A 9,435-nucleotide genomic window follows, 5' to 3' on the forward strand; every position below is an offset into this window, starting at 1 on the left:
CACATGGAGAGGGCGTTCCACATCATTTTTGACACAGAGAAATTCTCCTTGACAGCCCAAAAAGTGAGCACCAGCAAGCCCTGAGCCACACGCACAGTGCAGCACAGCACTGGAGCACAAAAATACAATTTTCTCATACTATACCGACTTCTCTTCCACCCAGTTTGCCCTCAGATCTGAATCATGTTGCTGAAAGAGTTAGATGTGGATAAGCCTTATAAAGGAGTGGAGGTGAGAGGGGAAGTGATGGTGCTGAGGGTCAGGCAGGCACAAGACAAGTGAGGGAAGAGCTCCGGTGATGGATGCACCTACCATTAGCTCCAGCAAGATTCAGAGGGCTATGGGGTGATGGTCTGAGCCTTCCCACTGCACCAGTGTGCCTCCTTTCCTAAGGCAAACTGGCACAGGGAACATGGTGACTTCAGAGTTCAACCCAAGCTCTGCATTGCTGCCAGCAGCCACCCCAACAGATGGAGCATGTACATTTAAGTGCTGCTCACTTGCCCCCTAAAAGGGAGACAAAAATATATTAAAAAAAAAAAAAAAAAAAAAAAAAAAGCTGTTAGGAGTTATATTACCTGCAACAGCTGAATTTAATTAGTAGCACAATCACAACAAATGTTTAAAAGGTCTAAGAAGCCGCGAAGGGAAATTTGCTTTCCTGTGCCTCGTGCGCGCCATGCTCAGCGGCGCTCTGCCATCAGTGACTCAATTTGGGGAAACTTCACACAACTCTGGGGTTTTGTGACCATGGAGGAGGTGGAGGTTTGGGTACAAAGGAGAATTTCCTTGCCCTGTTGCTGTGCCCTTCCCAGCCACTAGCCCAGTGCTAGGTGGCTCCGTGTGCTTTGTACCCTGTGCCCCCTCAGCTCTGCCTCCAAACAGGAGGAATTTTTTCTCCAGTAAGACGAAACCTGAAAAACAGCAACAGCAAGCAGCAGGCTGCGGCACTGGCCATGAGCATGGGGCACCCACACTGCTGTGTAAGTGATGTGGGAGGTTTTGTTGCCCTGAATCCCAGCAGCCCAAGCCCTGCTGTGTCTCTGGGCTCTACCCCTTCGTGCGACCTGGCTCTCGGGTCCCACCGAGGCCACACCATCGCCTTGCCATGCATCATTCTCCTTTGCATAGGGTCAACGACCAGTGTGGAGGTACTGTGTGGGTGCCAAGGCCAGGCCTGGCTTGGTTCCTGCATTTATGGGCACCTTCTTCTTTGAGGAGCCACAGGGCACCTTCAGCTAATCACACCCTGAACACACACAGGTGTCCCTGTGTGGGGGCCATCAGTGAGCCCTGTTCATTGCTTGCCCCCTGCATCCTCCCACCCATCCCACTGCTGTGGAAACCCTCCAGGAGCTCCTGTCCCAGTAGAGACTCAGGTCTGCAGTGGGTTGGGACATCAGTGCAGGCAGTGAGGATGCAGCTTTGAACAAAGCAGCCATGGAAGATTTTCCATGATCCCAGCAGAGCAGAGGGGGAGACGCAGCAGGTGACCGAAAGGCCATGCACCACCGCGTCCATGGGAAGCGTCTCCTTCAGGGCAGTGAGCTGCGGGGTCCCGCCGCAGGACCAGGAAAATCCAGGTCTCTGGAAAGCAGCAAGTGGGCTCCTGCGCAGCACTTCATGCCGGGGCAAATTCCTCCTCCTCCTGCGACCCTCGCTGAACCCGGCAGATGAGGAGGGGACTTGGGTTCATGCCTGCACAAGCACCGAATTACCACACACGCACTCGCCCCCTGTGCAAGCTATCTGGACGCTAGGTCTCGACAAGAAGCAACTGCATGTTACGTCCTGATTTACTTCTTCAAGTCAGGTGGGTGAGTAGGAGTGGGGAATTTGAGGAGGTTTTGGGTTATCTCCCGCTTCCATTTCCTGCTGCGTCTAAGCACGTCACGCTTTGCTGTTGGTCTAACTCAGCTACTCTCGCCTCGGGGCAAGGAGGAGGAAGGAGGGCTCCAGGCTGAGGCTGTAGCAGCATCTCCAGGAGATCTCCTGGGGCTCTGCATTTCCGCCCTCCTTCTCGGGGCTCTGGGCTGCAGCCTCTGGGGACAGCTTGGTTGATCCTCACGCAGGCCGCAGGGAATGGATGTCCATTCTCTGCTCCACCAGGGAGTCCCGGGGTGTCCGCGCACCCAGCGGTTGGAGCTGACTTCTCCAACATGTTTAGGCACCTATCCTGTGAGCCACTTAATGTTTCACTTCAGTATTTCCTTTTGGCTGGCTCTCACCTGTCAGAGAAACCTTCACCAGCCACACGCACAGGGGCTTAGGTGGAACTTCCTTTCTCTTCCACAGGACTGTCACCTAGCTCAGCAGGAGTTTTATCTCCTGGGGATGGGGTGAGACTTAGAGAAACGGAGATTTTCAGGAGAAAGGAGCATGGGTCTAGCTCAGTGAGCTCCACACCCACCTCCCCTTCTGGTGAGCACCAGGTAAGCTGCCCTGTTCTGTCACAGCTTATCTCACTTTCTCTGCCTACCACCAGTTTCTAGAAGCCTCTGGTGGGACACCTTCCTGCCAGGGAAGAACATGAGGGTTGGCCACCAGTGCCCAGACTGCCTCCAGCCTGGGTCGGCACACAGGGCGGCAGGAAGCTCGACACAGCCCCGAGTCCTGCCCAACACCCCCGCGGTCGTTCCTGTCAGTCCCATCATCCAGCAGCCCATCCAAACTCACTGCCTGCCTTCTGCCAATGCGCTTCTGAGGTGGAGGGGAAAAAAACAACATCTGAAGCCAAACACAAAGTCTGGAACCCTTGCTCTCCGGTGGGATTAGGAGCAGGCCCTCAGCCAGCAGGCCTGGTTGGGGCCGTGGGCTTCCTTGTAAGATCTTGGAGAGGCAGAGAGCCCCCACAGCTCCCCTGGCTCCAGGCATGGCTGAGTCCCCTGCCTGCACGCCTGTTGACAAGACCCACATTTGCCATTAGTGCATCCCCAGGGCTTTTCCTTTGTGAATTTGAGTTTCGGTGTGGAGAACAGACAGCGTGGACTCTGAGCCCATCCGGACTAAGCCACTTGGGAGTAAAAGCAAATGCACTTTGAGCTCTGAGACAAAAATGTCAGTACCTGGGCAGGGGAGCACATGCCACAAGGGACCTGCGGGGCTCTGGCTGGTGCCATGCCACACCTGTAAGAGAAGAGACCTTTCCTCTGCCATACAGTTGATGAGATGCTGCGACCAGCCTGATGGACAACTGGGGCAAGGACGCTGTGCAGTCCAAATCCTTCCCAAGACAACAGTCAGATGGCCACTAGCAGAAACAGAGGAGAAAGGGGGTGTTTCCTGCACTCCTGTTCTATTTCAAGGAAAATATATGGCACGTTACGTGATTTAACATGCTTTACATACCAAAAATGAAGTGAGCATAAAAGAATCATCTGTTGGAGAGGGAATCTGATGGAAAAAAAAAGGAACCAGTGTGGGGCAAAAGAACCACATAAACAGTTAACTTAAACAAGACACAGTTTGGTGCAACTTGGCTCCGCTCATAGCCAGCACATGGGAACTCTGGGCAAAGCCATATTGCACTAGTTATAGGCTCATCTCATAGACTTAGAGATGGAAAAGACTTATTAGGTCATTGAGTCCATCCCACCTGCCAGTGAAGGATTGTTCCCTGCAGAATTTTCTCTATTGCTTTGTACAGTCCAATTTTAAATGATCCAAGCGATGTGGTCTCAGCCACTTCCTTGGGGAGGCCCTTGCACAGATATGTTTTGTTTAACTCAGCTTTTAAATGGTTAACCCTTTTCTTTCCCAATTCTCTTCACATTTTCGTTTTATGTTTCAACTTTCTGAAGCACAAAAGGTTTCTTTTTATGTTTTTCAGTCTATTGTACTTACACAGTTATAGCCATACAGCCATCACTGCAGCCTGCTCTGAAACAGAACATCACATCTAACTGGCTAAAAACATTAATAACGTATCACAGGAAATAAACCAAATTTGCTTTAAACAGGTATGCAAACGAGCTCCTCAAAGCCACAAAACATTCAGGACATTCCAATACGAACAGCTATCAGCATGGTGTGGATGCTCAGGTGTATTCCTGTTTGGTGAAAAAGTAGCTGATTTTCATCCTTTTCATCTAGCTTATGAATATATTTCGTAAGGTAGGAAATAAGCCCAATATGGTTTAGAATTTGATAAGGTTTTGAATGTTGGTAGACTCATCTGAGGTTATTTCTGTTATTTAAGTTCTAGGAGTCAAAATTTAGTCCAGGGACAAGCCTGGCTTGTATTTTCTTCATCTCAATGAAAGACTCTCTAAAAAAATAAAATGCTAGCTAACCACAGGTTTGTGGAACAAAAATAAAATAAAATAATAAATAAAATGAAATAAAAGTCCTGACCTGGCTCCTCTCTTTCCCTAATTCCTTTCTTTTCACCTTCCACTGCGAAGTGCACTGTAAATACTCCATTAACCAGTGCTGCACAGAAACGCTTCAGCTGCAGGCAAAATGCAGGTCAGCGGGAGCATGAGGGAACAGCCCCCTGATGGAATGGTGATGGGAAGGGATTCTCAAATGGGGCTGTTTGGTGTTTGTTTGCTTTTTTCTTCATGCCACCGAAGGCTGCCAATCTAGCACATACAGCTCTTTGACTTCAGGAGGTGCAAAGGAGGAGTACATACATGGAGAAGGATGTATAGGTTGTACAGCAATGTTCATCCCTGGGACGCAAAGAACGCAGCAGCAGATGTTGCAATTCCTTGCTATTTTCCCGCACATCAAAGGTTGGGGATTGCTCCATTAATCTCATAATCCATAGAAGCTATGGGAATCATGTCATATTTCTGTCTGGAGAGGATGTTTTGTGGGGAGAAAGGTAGTGGGATTTATCAGACAGGCTGATGCAGATGAGAAATGCCCACCAATCCCTTAGGCCTGCAGGACAAATACATAAGATATTACTTTTTTTCTGAAAACTTTGTCTCTTTTACTCCCTCAGCCCATTGGAGTGGGAACACAACTGCTTGTGCTTTAGCACAGGGCTTTTTCTTACCCCTTTCCATTACACAAAAACCACTCGGCATTAGGAAATGGCACAAGAGCACTAGCTGAATGGCCTGACCAAGGAAACACAGGCACAGCCACTACACAGCTGGATCCATCCCTGCCAAACACCAGCCCAAAGCAGAAGACTAAAAGAAACTGAAGTGCTGTAGAACTTGTGAAGAACAGCAAGGCAGGTAATCATGATCAGACAGTAGCTTCAAAACAGGTATTTGGCCATTTTTTTTTTCACTCGTGCTAGCGTGGATAAGGTAAGCAGCATTTGGTCTGTGAAGGGATGCCCTGCACGCACCCAGCGCAGTTGCGGTGGCACCAGTGGAGTCCCTGTGACTCTGACAGTCACACACCTCTGGAGAGCTGCTGGGAGAGGACCCTGCCAGGCCCTAACTATGGCGTTTTGCTATCAAATAAGTTATATTCCTGAGATATAATGCATGTGCATTTATACACATACTTACACCTTTAGATTCATTTCTATTTCTGTGGCTTCTGAGACCTTTTTGCCCAGTTACCCAACTGCTGGTCTAACAGTGTAGGTGTCCCACCTAAAAATAAATTTAATTCCTGGGCATCACAATGAACATTTTATCAGCTTCCCAGCAGCACATGCATTCATCACATGTCACATAAGCCAGGGAGATCAATGTTCCTCGTGTGCTGAACAAGCTGCTCCAGCACCCACCTCCGTGCTTTGTTTTCCTTGTCAGTAACGCAGCAGCCAGGTATCGCTGCAGCTCTGAAGGGCCTCCAGCAGGGCTGGTGCTGAGGACAGTGTTCCTGCTCCTGCTGGGACCATCTCAGGGGGACGTGAGCCTGGTGGCTGCCTGGCCACGCCAAGCACGCTTCACCACTTCGGTTCCGTGTGGTGCATTGTGATGTTTCTGCACCAAAGGTGTGTTCTAGCTCCAGGTAAGCGAAAGACAAGCAGCGGAAACGACAGCCTTCCATGTTTTGCTTGTTTGTTTGGAAACTCCCCAGCCACGGAGACTATTTTTAGAGGCAGAATCAGGAAGCTGCCGAGCCAGAGAGCTGGGAGGCAGGCAGGAGGTGAGAGCCCGCCTGGGGAGGGGGACTGGATGGAAAACCAAGCGAGAGCAAAGCGGTGCAAGAGGATGTGGAGGAGCTGTGAGGAGCTGCCCGCTGGAGGCCAGAAGTGCGGGAGCAAGTCTGCGGGTGGGGACGGGCGAGGGGAGATGAGGTCAGAGAGGTACTGGTGGGTGGAGTGCATCTGGGTGGGAGGCAAGTCCAAGAGTGCAATTCGTAAAGAAGTCGGAGAGCGAGGAGTTATTCTGTTCGGCGCAGCACAGCTCGGAAGGCTGAGGCTGTCTCTGACTCAGGTTTCCTTATTTGAGCTTTTTAAAAGAGCACCTTTTATTGCCTTGTCTACTGCCAAACAAATGGATAAATAACCCTGTGCCTCTCCCCCCAGCCTTCTTATCGCATGGATGTGAGTAAGCCCTCGTGCTTGGATCCAAATTCACACTCCCAGCCTCCTGGGATGCCCATCATGCTATCCTGTTCAGATCTGCACGCATCCTCAGGACCTGAATGTGCCCCCGTTAGGCTGCTCCATAACCCCCCACCATTTTCCATAGGACACCTTCCAGTTGTCCTCCTACAGCCAGGGGTAACCCAGTGGGCTCCAGTGAACTCCACAGTCAGAAAAGCCATCTATCAGATGAAGGGAAGTTTACAAATGTAGCAGGTTCTTTCCAAACTCAGATGCAATTAATGATTAAATATCACCAAGGGGTGGAGGTGACCCAGCCATTTGCCAGGCACTGAGCAGAACAAAGGTGCTGTGAAGAGCCATGCACTGAAGGTGACGTTGCCTGAACTCCTCAATGTGAAGGCAAGAGCTGTCCTCATCTACCCAGACCCTTCTAGGCTCTGCTGAGAGCCGAGCACATTCAAGCACTGTCTCGTTATTCCCACACAACAGCGGAGGCGCATCAGCAGTCAGGAACAAGAACCTCAAGCTCACAGTGCAAGATAAAGCATCTTGAGGCTTGTGAAGAAGTTATGTAGATGAATGATAACAGTTGAGATTAGACAACCGCAGCCGTGTAAACAGGCTGCTGCTGCTAGCTCACAGCTCTGCGAAGGTGACCCCCCGGGCCAACAGGTCTCACTAGCTCCAGGATGTGTCAGCATCACAATCCAGTGCTAAGTCAGAGAATCCAACCCACCCGGCCTCGTTACCATCCATGCTGAGACCTGAGCCTTTGAAGCTGTTTAGTGCAATCAGTGGGAATCAGGGAGCTCAATATCCTTGAAGATCCTGGCCTGAGGCCATGGAGTTTAGAAAAACATTTGAACATGTGCTTCACTGTCAGTGTGTTGGTGTTTTCCTGCGTGGAGGGACTTACCCAGAGGACGGGGGGGGCTTTTTCGGCACCGCTTCTGGCTGTGCTGTGGGACCAAGCCCTGGGGCTCAGCTGTCATCCTGCTGTGGCAGCAAACAGGGTACCCTCCGAGGCAAACCCATGCTCCCTGGTGCAAATTGCCTCCCCAAGGGATGAACTGACACCCCAGGGGGCCGTGCTTCCAGCTGCTGTCTGCTGCCACATGCCTCCACCCCAGGGTGACGCTCCTGGCTGCTGCAGCACCAGACGGGACCTTATGAATGTCTGGGGATGTCACTTCTTCAGCCACTTTGAAGCAACCGAGGGGCTTGCAACCACACCTTGCCTCACCCAGCTCATCTGGTGTTCCCCAAAGATGTTGCAGCAAAATTGCAAAATTTCGTTTTGTTTGGCAAAACCAAACCCATTGGCTCTGTGACAAGGGCTTGCCCATGGGTGTCTCAGCCACGCCAGCAGCATCCAAGCCCCTACTCCTGCAGACCCAGCATGAAATCCCTCGGGGAAGCAACAGCACTGCCTGTGGGGGTGCTTTTCCTGGGCATTGCAACCTATATTTGGAAGAGCTGGGTATAATGAGCATGCTCCGTGCTCCACCAAACTCCATGATTTTAACACAGCTCCTCGGACTTCCAGCACACAGAGGGCGGTTTGGTCAGCCGCATGCAACAAAAGGTCATAACAAACAGCAGAGAAAGGGGAGGGGCGAGACGCTTGTTCCTCCCACATTGCAAGCAAGGAAATTAAAAAAGCGTAGATGACATCTGCTGCCCTTGGGCTAAAGGAGGCCTGCTTTCAGCCGAGGTGCAGCAGCAGCAGCCTGCATGCTGCTGTCAGGTGCAGGCGCAGGGCGCAGCAGGGTGCAGCCCGCTCAGGGTGCGCATCGCCACTGCGACGTCTTGGCCAAGGAGCCCGGAGTCAGGAGCTCCTGACCTGATGCAAAGAAGTGCAAAATGCTCTCCCTCCCTTCCAAAGGAAACAGCGGAGTCAGCACAATCCTACCTACACCCGGACTCCGCCGAGGCGGCTCGGGGTTGGAAAATCCATTACCACCCATTGAGGACACCGTTAAACAATTTCCCAGCCGCTCCACGTGATCACGCATAGTCTGCACGGGAGCCCAGCTTCAGCAGCGCTTTCACACTTCCAAAGCATGTCTGCTGGGTCATGTGGAGGCTTTCCAAACCTGTTAAATTCACCTGGTAGTGCGCCGCTTTAGCCCAAGCTGGCAGACCCGCTGGGGAAGTGAGTGCTCAGCACCACCTATGACCACGTGTGCTCCTCACCTGAGTTTTCATCCTGCTGTGGCTGGATGATGAAAATGCAGAGCCTACCATGCAAACTGCTGTGTATCTCCGTGCAAGCTTGGCCTGTGGCAGAGCTCTTCCCAAAGCAAGTATTCCAGGCTCGCATATAAATTAAAGCTCATAAATCAGTGGAGAAAAAATCTCCTCTATGCAATGGCCAACTTGTTAGAAGGAAGCTAAAGGCTACAAATGGTTTTCAATGAAGCCTCGCTAGCTGTCAAGAATGCACGAGGCAGCGGCGTTGTTTTGGATTGGGAGCGTGGAGTCGGATTTTTCTCTCCCCTCTTTTGAGGACAATCAAATGTAACAGCTTTTCTTCCCCTCCGAGCTGCACAGAGTGACCTGAGCCGGCAGACAACGGCACAGATACAATCTCAGGAAATCATAAAGTGACCGAAGAATGGCTGAGGAGTTCTGAATAACTAAATAAAGTCCTCTGTGTTTTCTTTAGCAAGTAAAGAAAATACTTTTAGCCTTTAGTGTGACTTTTGGGGTCAAGGGGGAATCTCGAGTCCAAATACAACAAACCCGTGTGGAAATTGCTGCCAAGAGTCTGATAGCTGGGCTGGGAGCTTGCCTTGAGTCTCAGATGTGCAAGAACAGCTCACTGAAGGCAGGCGGAATGTGTTTTTGCTCTGAGCATGGGGACCTTGTCTTTTCTTGTAGACAGTGGGCAGCTCCTGGGCACAGCAGGTGCCAGCACCCCGGCGCTTCCCAACGTGAAGCCCATTTCCCCATTGAGGCTGCCA

The 9,435-nt window shown here is 51.1% G+C and overlaps 1 long non-coding RNA gene across 3 annotated transcripts; it reads right to left on the minus strand.

Annotated features, from left to right (window-relative positions):
• Positions 1-578: 578 nt before the first annotated feature.
• LOC121078054 lies at positions 579-8,737 on the minus strand. 3 transcript variants are annotated; one of them, XR_005824443.1, is made up of 5 exons: positions 5,699-8,737; positions 4,635-4,887; positions 3,349-3,393; positions 3,127-3,250; positions 579-2,514 (listed from the first exon to the last, which is right to left on the minus strand). It is a non-coding gene; the product is annotated as an uncharacterized LOC121078054 (long non-coding RNA). The 3 variants fall into 3 exon arrangements; XR_005824441.1 differs by lacking the exon at positions 579-2,514 and having other exon boundaries at positions 2,523-3,250; XR_005824442.1 differs by lacking the exons at positions 579-2,514; positions 3,349-3,393 and having other exon boundaries at positions 2,523-3,250.
• Between the last annotated feature and the right edge of the window lie 698 nt (positions 8,738-9,435).

Source organism: Cygnus olor, chromosome 14, assembly GCF_009769625.2.
Source record: "Cygnus olor isolate bCygOlo1 chromosome 14, bCygOlo1.pri.v2, whole genome shotgun sequence".
Lineage (NCBI taxonomy): Eukaryota > Metazoa > Chordata > Aves > Anseriformes > Anatidae > Cygnus > Cygnus olor.